This window comes from Trematomus bernacchii, unplaced genomic scaffold, assembly GCF_902827165.1.
Source record: "Trematomus bernacchii unplaced genomic scaffold, fTreBer1.1, whole genome shotgun sequence".
In the NCBI taxonomy this organism is placed as follows: domain Eukaryota; kingdom Metazoa; phylum Chordata; class Actinopteri; order Perciformes; family Nototheniidae; genus Trematomus; species Trematomus bernacchii.
The window spans coordinates 3,386,889-3,399,318 of NW_022988082.1; the positions used below are offsets into that span (position 1 = coordinate 3,386,889).

General features: G+C 42.9%; 1 protein-coding gene and 1 long non-coding RNA gene across 2 annotated transcripts in view; one reads left to right on the forward strand and one right to left on the reverse strand.

Annotated features, from left to right (window-relative positions):
- LOC117474901 overlaps window positions 1-12,430 on the reverse strand; it is a gene marked incomplete in the record, with an annotated part of 141,543 nt that overhangs the window by 99,122 nt on the left and 29,991 nt on the right.
- On the forward strand, window positions 2,123-3,807 carry LOC117474869. The gene is made up of 4 exons (XR_004555124.1): window positions 2,123-2,180; window positions 3,066-3,212; window positions 3,302-3,335; window positions 3,770-3,807. It is a non-coding gene; the product is annotated as an uncharacterized LOC117474869 (long non-coding RNA).

Sequence of the window (12,430 nt, forward strand, 5' to 3'; positions counted from 1 at the left end):
AAAGTACACCAAAGTACTCCGGTGTGAACGCACCTAATGATGCCAGAATTGGGGTGACCACATGGTCACCCTTTTTATGGCTAGTGAGAAGACGTGCAGCTGCGTTCTGAACTAGCTGCAGGCGTCTAATTGAGGCCTGGTCCATACCCACATACAGAGCGTTGCAGTAATCCAGTCTCGAGGTAACAAAGGCATTAATAACCCTTTCTCGGTCTCGATAAAAACGACTTGGTCTTGGCCAATAGTCGTATTTTAAAAAAGCAGGTCTTGACTACGGTGCTGACCTGCTTATCAAATTTAAAAGCGCTATTGAAGGTCACTCCAAGGTTCATGACAGAGGGGAGGATGTTTTTATTGAGAGAGCCCAGAATATCAACCGGGGAGGCTGGAGGTTGGGGTCCAAAAAAGATGACCTCGGTCTTGCTCTCATTGAGGGTGAGGAAGTTTTGGCTCAGCCAGGATTTGATCTCTGTTAAGCAGTCCATCAATAGCTGTAGTGAGTTGACATTTTGATTGAGAGGCAGATAGATCTGTACATCATCAGCGTAACAATGGAAGGGGATATTGTGTTTTGTGAGAATTGAACCTAGGGGCAGTATGTACAGTAGAAAAAGGATGGGGCCCAGGATCAAGCCTTGGGGAACCCCACAGGTAATAGGGGCTTTAGCAGAGGAGAATGGAAGCTACGGTCTGTCAGGTAAGACCTGAACCATGCAAGGGCAGAGCCTGTGATGCCTGCGGACTGTTCAAGCCGTGACAACAGGATGCTATGGTCCACAGTGTCAAAGGCAGCAGTCAGGTCTAACAGCACCAGGACAGCTGGGCTACCTGAGTCGGCGGCTAGGAGCTGATCATTAAAAACTCTTAAAAAGGCTGTTTCAGTGCTGTGCATGGGTTTGAAGCCAGACTGAAACTGTTCGTGGATGCCATGCGTGGTTAAGAACGACTGTAGCTGGACAAGAGGTGCGTTCACACCGGAGTACTTTGGTGTACTTTTCCCACAATAGTTCATCAGAACTACGATATATTTGCGTTCACACCAAAAAGCCCCAGGAACTAAAGTAGCTCAACTTAGTTCGTGAGACTCGCTTTTCAGTCCCTGCCACAGAGCAGGGTCTTTCGTGGGAGAAAGTAGTTCGTACGTCTGATTGGCTGTGCGGAATGCAAACCACGCCCGTTTGACTCAGAATTTGTTGTTGTAAGCGGCCATTGTATTTCCTCGCTTCGCAGCACACACGAAGAGATTCCTTTTGTGAAAGCAGTTATTATAGCAGCACTAAATAAATCAATTGGAGCGGTGGAGTGATGAGGATGAGGATGAGGATGAGGATGTGTCTGCGCTTCTGGCGATTGACTCGGAGGACGCGAAGCGCCACATTCAGAAGCTTCTACTGAATGCAGTTTCTGTGGCTCTGCAAAGTTAGCAGACCTGGCAAAGTCATGTCGGGACAACTACCAAGGTAAAATAAAATACATGCACTGCACTGTTTTAATCTGCACAATACTGGTCTTAGATGTACTTTTATTTGCTCAGTAGATCGAGCTAGCCATGGTAGAACTTGCTAACGTTAGGTCCAAGCTGGCTAATAACATCTAGCTAGCTAGCTATTCTCATCCATGCCCGCTATGAACACGTTTTGACTTGTGAATAAGTGTGCAATGTTCTGTAATTTGCTTCACTAACTCATGGCACTAATCGTGTGTTTCAGGCGAGGTGTTTCTCTCAGGATTAGAAACTAGTTTTCCCCTCCGGGATAAAACGATAATATAACGTTAGCAATTAGCATGCTAGCTGGACCTCTGTGGCTACACTGAGGTAAACAATAGATTGTAGTTGCTCTAATTTCAAGTAATTTGCAACATTCATTCTACATGTTAATGGTAAAAGCTTAAACAGTTGATTACCTGCATGCCACAAAGACTGATGTTCTAATATTTTTGCACATTTAAGTAGAAATGTAATTGAAATTCTATTTACTGCCTAAACATTGTTCCTTGTATTATCCTAAATAGTTTGACCTTGTTTCCTCAGAAGGCTTCTCAGACTACATGGAGGATCCCTCAGAGAAACACAGTTTCCACGTTCAGTTCCCCCCCGCTGAGAGTAGGCAGCTCCACACCCTGTGCCCGGTCCATCCTGACCGCTGCTGCCATACTGCAGCAAACAGGAGGGAACGGAGGTGAAAACACACTTTATACATTTAGATATGTGGAGCACAAAGAAAAGCATTGCTAAAAAAACATTTAGCAGCTAAACTGTGGATAACAAGTAAACCACATTGGTTTGTTATTCAATATTCAAAAGCTTTTTGAATCATTACATGTCACTTGTTAGACGCTTTTATCCAAAGCTTACATACTCAATACTGTGGGCAATCCCCACAGGAGCACTTTGGGGTGAAGTGTCTCAGGGACACAACGACATGCTGACTGCAGTGGGGTTTGAACCTGTGCTCCCCTGATCCGAACACCAATGCACTTATCCACTGCGCCACACACCTCCATCCTTTACTCAAGTAGAAGTACAGATACTCGTGTTTGAAATACTCTGGTAAAACTTCTTAAGTAAAAGTAAAGAGGGCTTTGAAATGTACTTAAGTAAAAAGTACCCATAACTACCAGCTGTTTTAAAGAGTACCTGACCTCCCTTTATATTAATAGAACAATAATGTCATTGTTAGCTAATGAATGTTTCCATGCTGAACAACGGCAACATGACAACGTTTTCATTGGTCCCTCTTCTTTAGAGAAGACCAGGAAATGATGGATACACAGATCGTGTTCAAATCAATAGGCACGCAATGACTCTAAATAATAATGATCACGCCACCAAACACACATTCAAACTAAAGTAACCAGCCTGTTTGGAAAATGTAAGAAGTAGAAAGTACAGGTATTTGTGTTCAAAATGTAAGAAGTAGAAAGTACAGGTATTTGTGTTCAAAATGTAAGAAGTAGAAGTAAAAAGTGATCAGAAAAATAAGTAGTGGAATGTACTTAAGTACAGTAACGAGGTATTTGTACGCTACTTCCTACCTCTGACCAACGTGTATCTCTATATTCAGAGCACCCAGTATAAGACGGTGGAGCGGGTGGTGCAGACTCTGAAGAACCTGTGCTGTGCTCTGGACGAGACGGAGACCCAGGCCATCACTGAGGCCGTCAAAAGGCTGAAACACTCCGTCAACTTACCCCAGACACGCTCCCCCAAGGTGGGCTAACACTCTGCTTCACACGTTCATACAGAGCGCTGTTTACATGTTAGGAAATGTTTGTAAGATCAACTTGTTTTGCTTTGCAGATGGGGTCCACATCGTCTGGTCAATCGTCAAATGGTACGTACACACAGTCACACTCCACCTCCACTTATTTAATTTAAATGTGATTGTTGCAGCTTATCATGTCAATGTGGTGCAAAGATGCATTACAGACAGAAATAACTTTTAAATAAAGTCACTGTCAAGTGTCTAAGGCTATTTAAAGACTATGTGGCTTATTCTATTACGGTATGAATCATTCAAAGCTTCATAGCATCATTAATGCTTGCATTAAAATTGTAAAACGTTTAATTTGTATCTATTTGTCCCTATCATGTCCTGAGAGCCCTCCATCCCCCAATTGCTAGTGCCTTCACCATTTAAAATGTTAATAGTCAAATCAAAGGTGTTCCCTGTGTTCCTCCTGTTGTGTGCCTGCAGAGACAGATTTGGACAATGTTGTGTTGTTGTTGCGATTAAACTGATCTTGTATCTTGCATATTTCACCTTAGGAAAGTGGGCACGCGATGACAGCTTCCTTGACACCATCATGGCGATGGCCCGCCGTGCCATGGTCAGCAAGGAGAATGAGGACCTGCGTGCCAAGGAGATGCACGACGAACGGCTGCTGCATTCACACAAGGCCCAGGAATCGAGGTGGAGCAACAAAATACCTTTCAGGCTGGGCTTCTGGCAGTGCTAAGCGAGCTGATTAAATCCAACAGGCCTTCAATACAAAAATTAAGAAAAACTTGTCGTTGATAAACTGTACAATGACTTGTTGGGAGGCGTGTGATGCAGTGGTCTGGTGCGTTGGTGTTCGGATCAGGGGAGCACAGGTTCAAACCCCACTGCAGTCAGGATGTCGTTGTGTCCCTGGGCAAGACACTTCACCCCAAATTGCCTACACCTGGGACAGTTCATTTTGTATTATTGTGATTATATATATATTGCCACTGTTATTATATTGTTTTGATACTACTGACACTTATTGATCTGCTTCTGATAAATAAAAGAGAACCTACATGCACGGCACTAGCATCATGACTGTCTTTGTTTAAACCAGCAGCAGTGCAGCGGTACACAGACTAACCTGTGTGTGTGTAACGTAGTTCTTCAGATGTGTATGCTTAACATGTATGTATTTATCACAGTAAAGATGGTATACAAAAGCTTTTTAAAGAGCTTTCAACCTCATCCCATTGTCTTTAACACACATTTAACATAATAATATACTCATATTAATATACAAATATACAGTATGAGTACTGTTTTGATACTGACATTTAATCTTTGCACAAAGGTGTGTCTGCACTATTGTAATTGTGTCTGTTGACTGTGGTAAATAAAAGAGAGAACCAAATGCACAGTACAAAAGATCAGCTTTATTGTCAATTTACAATTTCCATGCTGTTCAGATGCCTCAAGGGCTGTGCGCGTGTCTTGCCCCGTGGCGATTTGTTTAGGTTGCGTCTCCCCAATGGTTGCTTCCAGGCGAATACAGAGGAGTTGAAAAGATCCACTTTGATCCACTGCACATTGGTGTGCACCAGGCCGAGGTTCTATTGTTCACCCAGAGAGAGCGCGGGACACGACGCGTTCCGTAGTATTCGCATATCTGGAATACATACAAAGACACAAATTAGCCCTACATAACTCCATAAATCCTACATTAGATAGTATTAATGTGATTTAATGAACGTACAATTGCTGTTCTTTGGGCGTGATAACGGTCATCATCCTCAGCTATCGAAACATGTCCATAGCGTGTGCTTTTCGTGGTCCAATCCTTTTGTTAAGGCTTCTTAACCGCCTTCGCCTCCGACTCAGCATTTCTATTGCATTTGAATGGTCGATCTGTATTTTTATTTGTGGCTGAGTTATTGGCTTAAATAACTCCGTTACGAAGCTGTATAACCAAAACGTCAACTCCATACCGTGTCTGAGGTCGGAAGGTAAACAGAAGCATACAGCGGAAGCGGAAGCTTTTCTTCTTCTCTCGGTTTTTTGGCGGATTGCAACTTTAAGGTGCATACCGCCACCTACTGTACTCGCCGTGAAGTTGTTTGCAGCCTGCCAGGAAAAGCTAAGCAGAAGAAGAAGAAGTGACGTCAGCGGCTCATTTGCCTAATCCACCCCCAGGAACTCATTTTGGTGTGAACGCGATCTGCTTTAGTTCGTCAGAACTAAAAGAACTCTCATGAACTAAAGTTCTCAGGAACTACTGTGGGAAAAGTACTTGGTGTGAACGCGCCTATAGACTACTCGCTCCAGGGCTTTAGATAAAAAGGGTAGCTGGGAGATGGGCCTAAAATGTGCGAGAATGGAGGGATCGAGATTTTTCTTTTTAAGTAGTGGCTACACCACGGCATGTTTGAAGACGGCTGGGACACATCCTGAGCTAAGAGAGGTGTTTACAAGCAATAAAACACTTGCTCCAACTGATTCGAAAACATCTCTGAGAAAGCGAGAGGGAATGCTGTCTGAGGTGCATTTTGTCGGCCGCAGGTGCTTGACTACATCCGAGAGAGAAGAGAGGGATACAGGCTCAAAGTGGTCGAGGACAGCAGGGCACAGAAAAGGAGCAGGATCTGGGGTAGCACTAGTATGGGCTAGACTCAGAGCAGATATTTTTTCGATAAAAAATGTAAGAAATGTATCACAGAGAGTAGTCGATGGCACAATTGGAGAAGCATCACAGGGATTAATGATCGAGTTGAGGACATTAACCTCTTAAGCACGGCGGTCCCCCCCTCGGCTCGAGTTCAGGGCGTTCCGATCTACCCCACAACTGCGAAGATGTCGCAGAAAAATACCTCAAACTCAGAGAAGACATGGCAACAGAACCTCTACCAAACGCCGAGCTAACAATCTACAGTGATGGATGTTACTACAAGGGACCTGACGGGAATGTTGCATCCTATGCGGTGGTGCTACAAGAGGGAAACCAGATGACAACACTCGAAGCAGAAATAATTCCTCAACCAGCCTCTGCTCAACTGGCAGAGACAATTGCACTAACAAGAGCTTTACAGATTGCAGAAGGGGAAACAAGTAAACATCTATACAGACTCTGCATATGGACATGGAGCGGTACATGTGGATGGACCACAATGGATGAGAAGAGGATTCCTCACCACGGCCCACACCCCAGTAAAACATGCCACGGCACTCCAAGAACTGCTGAAAGCAGTGCTAGTCCCTGCACAAGTTGCAGTAATGAAGTGTAAATTGCAAAAGGAAATGATGCCGCAGACGCCGCAGCAAAGAAAGCTGGAGGATGCACAAACCAAATGATGGTAGTACAGACTACTTCCCTCCCAGAACTAACTGAAGAAGACATAAAGAAAATACAAGAAAAGGCAGGACCGTATGAACAGAACCAGTGGCTAATAGGCGGAGCCACAAACAAGGAAGGAACATGGAGATCACATGACAGACGTCTAGTTGCACCTGCAGAGCTCTGTCACCTGTTGATGAAGCACATGTCAGCAAGAAAATCACCCAAAAGAAAATTGAACACCTCTGGTGGCACCCTTACATGAAGGCTTAGTAGAAAACTATGTGCATGAATGTGAAGTTTGTAATGCCCACAATAATCAACGACCATACAAGTGCCCAACGGGGAACTACCCCGTACCAGATGCCCCCTTCAAGGAAATCACAATAGATTTTACTGATATGGGAGCTGAAAACAGGGTTAGGGGGTACAGATACCTGTTAGTCATGGTAGATAGATTCACGAAGTGGGTAGAAGCTATCTCCTGCAAAAATGAAAATGCAAAATCAGTTGTGAAATGGTTAAGAAACTAACTAATAACTCGCTATGGGGTCCCCAGACATATTAAGTCGGATAATGGCTCCCACTTTAACAACAAGGAACTAGCCAAGGTAGAAGAACTAGGGATCACACACAGGTTCGGGTCAGTGTATCATGCCGCTTCACAGGGACTGGTTGAGTGGGCAAATCAAACGCTGCAAAGAAAGATAGCAAAAGCATGTCATAGCACAAAGCTAACTTGGTTAGACGCTTTACCATTGGTTCTAATGTCTATGAGAAGTTCACCAAATGGTCAGACACACATTACATTACATTTCATTTAGCTGACGCTTTTATCCAAAGCGACTTACAATTACCAATTACAGGGACATTCTCCCTGGAGTAACTAAGGGCTAAGTGCCTTACTCAAGGGCACACTAGTGGTGGTGTTCCAGGCGGGATTTGAACTCACAACCTTCCGATCTTCAGCCCACCTCACTATCCATTAGAACACAAAACATCGCTAGTTCGGAAAAATGTTCCTTATTACCAAAATAATCAAATGCCAGAACAAAGGCCCCCCCCATAGACAACATATGGCCGAAATGTAACTCCATAGCAGTATCCAGACCAGCCCCCATCATTGATATGACAGGGAACTATAACATCTGAGTTTATCATCCGGGCGATCATTTCCTATTTAAAACCATAATTACGGTTGAAAAACAGGCCCCGACTAAAGCCCCTAGCTCTGAAAACAATCTAGTCACCTACATAAGCGTCGCCAATGTTCAACAGACAATGGCCGTAGAGACAGGGTATACAGACACCAATTCATGGGTAGACTGGGTAGTGTATTCCACTAAGGAAAACAAGCAAGAAGACTGTGTGGCTTGTGCCTTTTTATCAAATAAAATCAGTGATGTGCATTATTATCACAATATCACATGTGTGTATGTTGACAGGGTGTTTTACTCTTTTGATTTTCTATTGGATTTTAAACAATTGTTCAACCACCACTATCTCATCTAATCTAATATTGTGTCAGGGTGGATACTTCCACAGGTTAATATCTGAAAGGGTGCTTCAGGAGTTTGATATTCTGACAGGTTCACTGTGTCCATACACCTTTTAACTTCATTAAATTTAAAAGTCATGACTTTAATTATCAGATCTATGAAATGTCATTGTGTAAATGTCTTTAAATGCCACTTGCTAGCCTTCCTGTAACCCCTTGAGCTCTAAATGACACAGAAAAAAAAATGAAAAGACCACTCAGTCCACCACAAAAGGTCAATTAGACACATTATCAGTACATACAGCGAGTAACAGTGGGAGAATCTGATTAGATTTTAACAAGCTGAAAAGTGGCAAATTGATAAAAATCTTTATTTCATTACATTTTTTTGCACAAGAAAAAAAGTTATTTCGGTTTCCATTCTCCCTGATAAACAAAAATTACATTTACACCACACACTGTTGACATATTGTACAGATCAGCACACAACTAAATGAAAGAAGAAATCTGAAATGTGAAAATTAATGTTGCATAAACTGTGGATTGCCTCACAATATTAGTTCCAGAATGATACAAACTGTTCCCTTATCGAGCTTTTAATCCAATAGGTGCATAATGCAGAGCCACATCCTAGTGCATTCGAACCATTTAACTCTCATACATACAGGGTTGGGAGGGTTACTTTGTAAATGTAATCAGTTACTGATTACTGAATACATGGCCCTGAAAGTAATCCGAATACAGTTACAGTTACGTGTCTTAAAAAAGTAACGTATTCAGATTACTTTTAGATTACTTTTGGATTACATTCTTTTTCCATCACAGATGGGTATGTTTTGGTGTACAGGAGACACAAAAAGCAAAAGGAAACTGAACGTGTTTTTACTGTTTTAATGGCTTATCAAGAGCACAACTGAAACATAACATCTGAAACGATGTAACAACATAATACACTTTTTGGGGATGCAGCTTGGGATGTGAGGAGTGAGGGACACGGCTTAGAACGGGCGTGTCGCCTTCTGTCCTGCCAGTGTTGGCAGGACATGAATTAAAATGAAAACAAAAATAAACAAAAATAAAACATTTGATCTCAGGTTTCGGGTGTCAATTTCACTCTACACAGTGGTGATTTTGCTGTTGTAGCGTAACAGGAGCACCTGCTCAAAGTGTTCATCGGTCATGCGATTGCGTTGGGGAGTGAACAGGTTGCCACCGTGGCTGAAGAGACGCTCCACAGCAGCACTTGAGGGCAAAGTGGTGTTGTATTTAATGAAGACCTGCTTAACGGTGGGGAAGTCCTCTAGTGCACCCAACTTCTTGTTTGTGCCCTCCAGATATTTTCTGACCTCTTCAGGTGGGCCAGTGCTGGTTTCTCTGTTGGCTCCAGGACCGTAGCCGAAGAAATCCTCCTCTCCAGAGTCACTGGAGGCAGGAGCAGCAGCTGTGTTCACGGCTGGTTCCATATTTAACGCCTCAGCCACCAGCATTCTGCGGACATCTTCCTTTTCCTCTTCAGGCAGCCACCACAAACGAAACTGAGGGCTTGATGCTGTCGCCAAATTAGCCTCGCGACTTGAAAACCACTTCTGGAAGCGAGAATCGATTGCATTGATAACAGTTTCAATGACTTCTGAGAAGAAGCGCACATGAGGTTTCTTGTCAGACAGTTTCTTCAAGGTCTGCAATGCTGGAATTACAAGTCCAAGAAAGCACTTTGTTTCCCCTTGAAGAAGGTCAAGGGCACACGCAAGTGGCTTGAGTACTTCTGCATATTCATTCAGGAATGCCAACTCATTTGCTAGCAGCTTTGGAACTGCAAGGCGCTCACAAACCTCTGCCAGTTGTGCATCTGTAAGTGACACAATCTTCTGAACTGCATTGTACTCCGAATTCCACCGTGTCACACAGGGAATGATCAATTTCATTTTCCCAATCTCCTCCACTGCCTCTGCCGCCAAAGGTGATCTGTGAGCCTTATTCCAGATTGCAGAACACTTAGCCATGGCACTGTAGAAGAGTTTGCGTGTTGCCCCCTGTGACACAGCCCGCTCCAGATCTTTAGAGGCAATGAGGTTTAAAGTGTGTGATGCACAGCGCTGGTGTGGAGGCAGACAAAACTGGAGTCCCTCATCCTCACCTTCCCCATCAAGAATGGCACCGACATCCTCAAACCCAACATCTTCATTGCCATCTTGACCGCTTCTTCAACCTCCTCCCTCGGTCCGAATTCTCTGAAGGCCTTCACAAAGTTACTTCCATTGTCAGTGACTGTCGCCTGCACTTTTCTTTCAATGTTAAACATCTCGTGAATTTGTTGGATTTTTTCTGCAATGACGTCATATGTGTGACGGCCCTTTATTCTGGCACATGCAAGTGCTACTGACTTTCTCTCCAGATCTTGCCCCTCTATCCAATGACATGTCATGCCGAAAAAGCTCCGATTGTGTGCTTTTGTGGCAGGTTGTTCCAAGAGGGGAAAAGGACTGCACATCTTGGATGATGAAATTGAAGATGAGAGCATTCACTTTGCTCTGTGTGGTTTGATTCATGAATGTGTCCAGTCTTGGTTGTTTAGGTTGTGGTCTCTGTTCTTGATCGTCTGAGGTCCTTTTGGGTGGAATCTTCTCATACACACCAGCATGTTTTCTCTGTAACAAACAACACATTTAAACATATTACATACTAGATTGCCTATCCAGCCAAATACCACTATATACACTTCTGAAAACCACAAATAATACTATAGGCTACTAATGTCTATGTACACCATTTTCTTTCTATGCCAATTCAATTGAAATGTTTTCCCATTTATCTTAGATTATTTGTACATTCAACACTTAAAAACAAAGATTACATAGACTGGAAAGCAGACGAATGTGAGAGCATTTCATTTGCTCTTCCACATTAGTCTGGCCCCACTCCATATGAATGATATGAAGTCCGTTTTTCGAGATAGTTACCGGTGCGCCAAGGAGGAAGTGAAGTGGAGCACACAGGAGACAACCATTTCATTGCAGACTGTTATGTTTATGTGGGGAAATTACAGTGCATACATTATTTGAGATATATTTCGAACTCAGACTTCATTTTAAGGACATGTCGGCCAGGGGTGTAAAGCTATATTTGTTTAAGCAAGAGAGATATTTTATTATGTAGGTAGGAAATTCTAGGAACTGTATGCATCGCTAAGGTTAATTTAAAGTGGACCTATCATGCTATATTTGAATAATATAGTGTAGGACCATAAGGCATATTTATACTTTATTTTTCAAAATACCAAACAGATCATGCATTTTAGCCATGCCTCATTTCGCTCAATTTGAAAAATGTTAGCTCTGTTTTTGCAAGGGTTGATTCTGTGAGCAACAGCACCATCTAGAGGCCTGGCATATGTACTACAACGTCTCCAGCGCTTTCGAACGGCAATGCCGTGGTTGTCTCCTCCTGATTGGTGGAGTTGGCCCAATAGCCGTAGCGCCACCGTCCTGACGTCAGGACAGTGTTCAAATCTGGATCAGTTTTTATCAAATCCGTTGCAGCCCCTTTTTTAGAGATTTGGGTATGGAGGAAAATAGAGAGGGTTGTGTTTTCTGACACTTGGTGAGTTCCCTGGAACACCGGGGACACATATTCATGTATAAAAGACGTACAAAAGTGCATTTTGCATGATAGGTCCCCTTTAAATTCAATCTGGCTTTGTAAGTATAAGAGCAACATGAGCACAGCAATCCAAAATTGTTGTTGTTGAGAGTCATATTCACGGCGGTTTTGCCAAGAAAAATTGGCGTGAACCGTAATGTCATGACACGGCTTCTTCAGAGCTGTGGACGGTGAAGAAGCAGTCCGCAAGTTTCAACTGAGAACCAAAAGGGCACCAGCATAGAACTAGAAAATAACTTACTTCAGTGGAAAAGGGGTGTGTGTCTGTTGTAGTCAGAGATGTTGTGTGCTTTGTTTACGTAGCATGCTAGCTAATGGCAGCTATATATGGCAAAACATGAATGGCAATATTTTTTTTAGACTGTTTTATTAACTGTGACGGTTGCACATCTTAAACTAACATCTTACTGCAGCCGTTTCGTCTTTCTCACTAGCAGTTTCAAATTGGACATGCCCATAACTTTTTGTGTAGACCTGTTCATTCTTATATTGTAGCATTACTTACTAAGTATTGCTAAAACTGTAACAAATCCAATGCATTTCTCAAAGCTCAAAGCTTCACTGGTGGAAAAGCAGAAGCAGGGGATGTTTGCATCAGCAGTAACATCACAGATCTCTGTTAGAGATGTAAAGCATCAGCACACAGTGAAAAGGCTGATATCTGAAGAATGAACTGGAACATTGTGTAGCAGTAAAACTAGAACTCAACAAACAGAAGCTACTAAAGATGTCAAC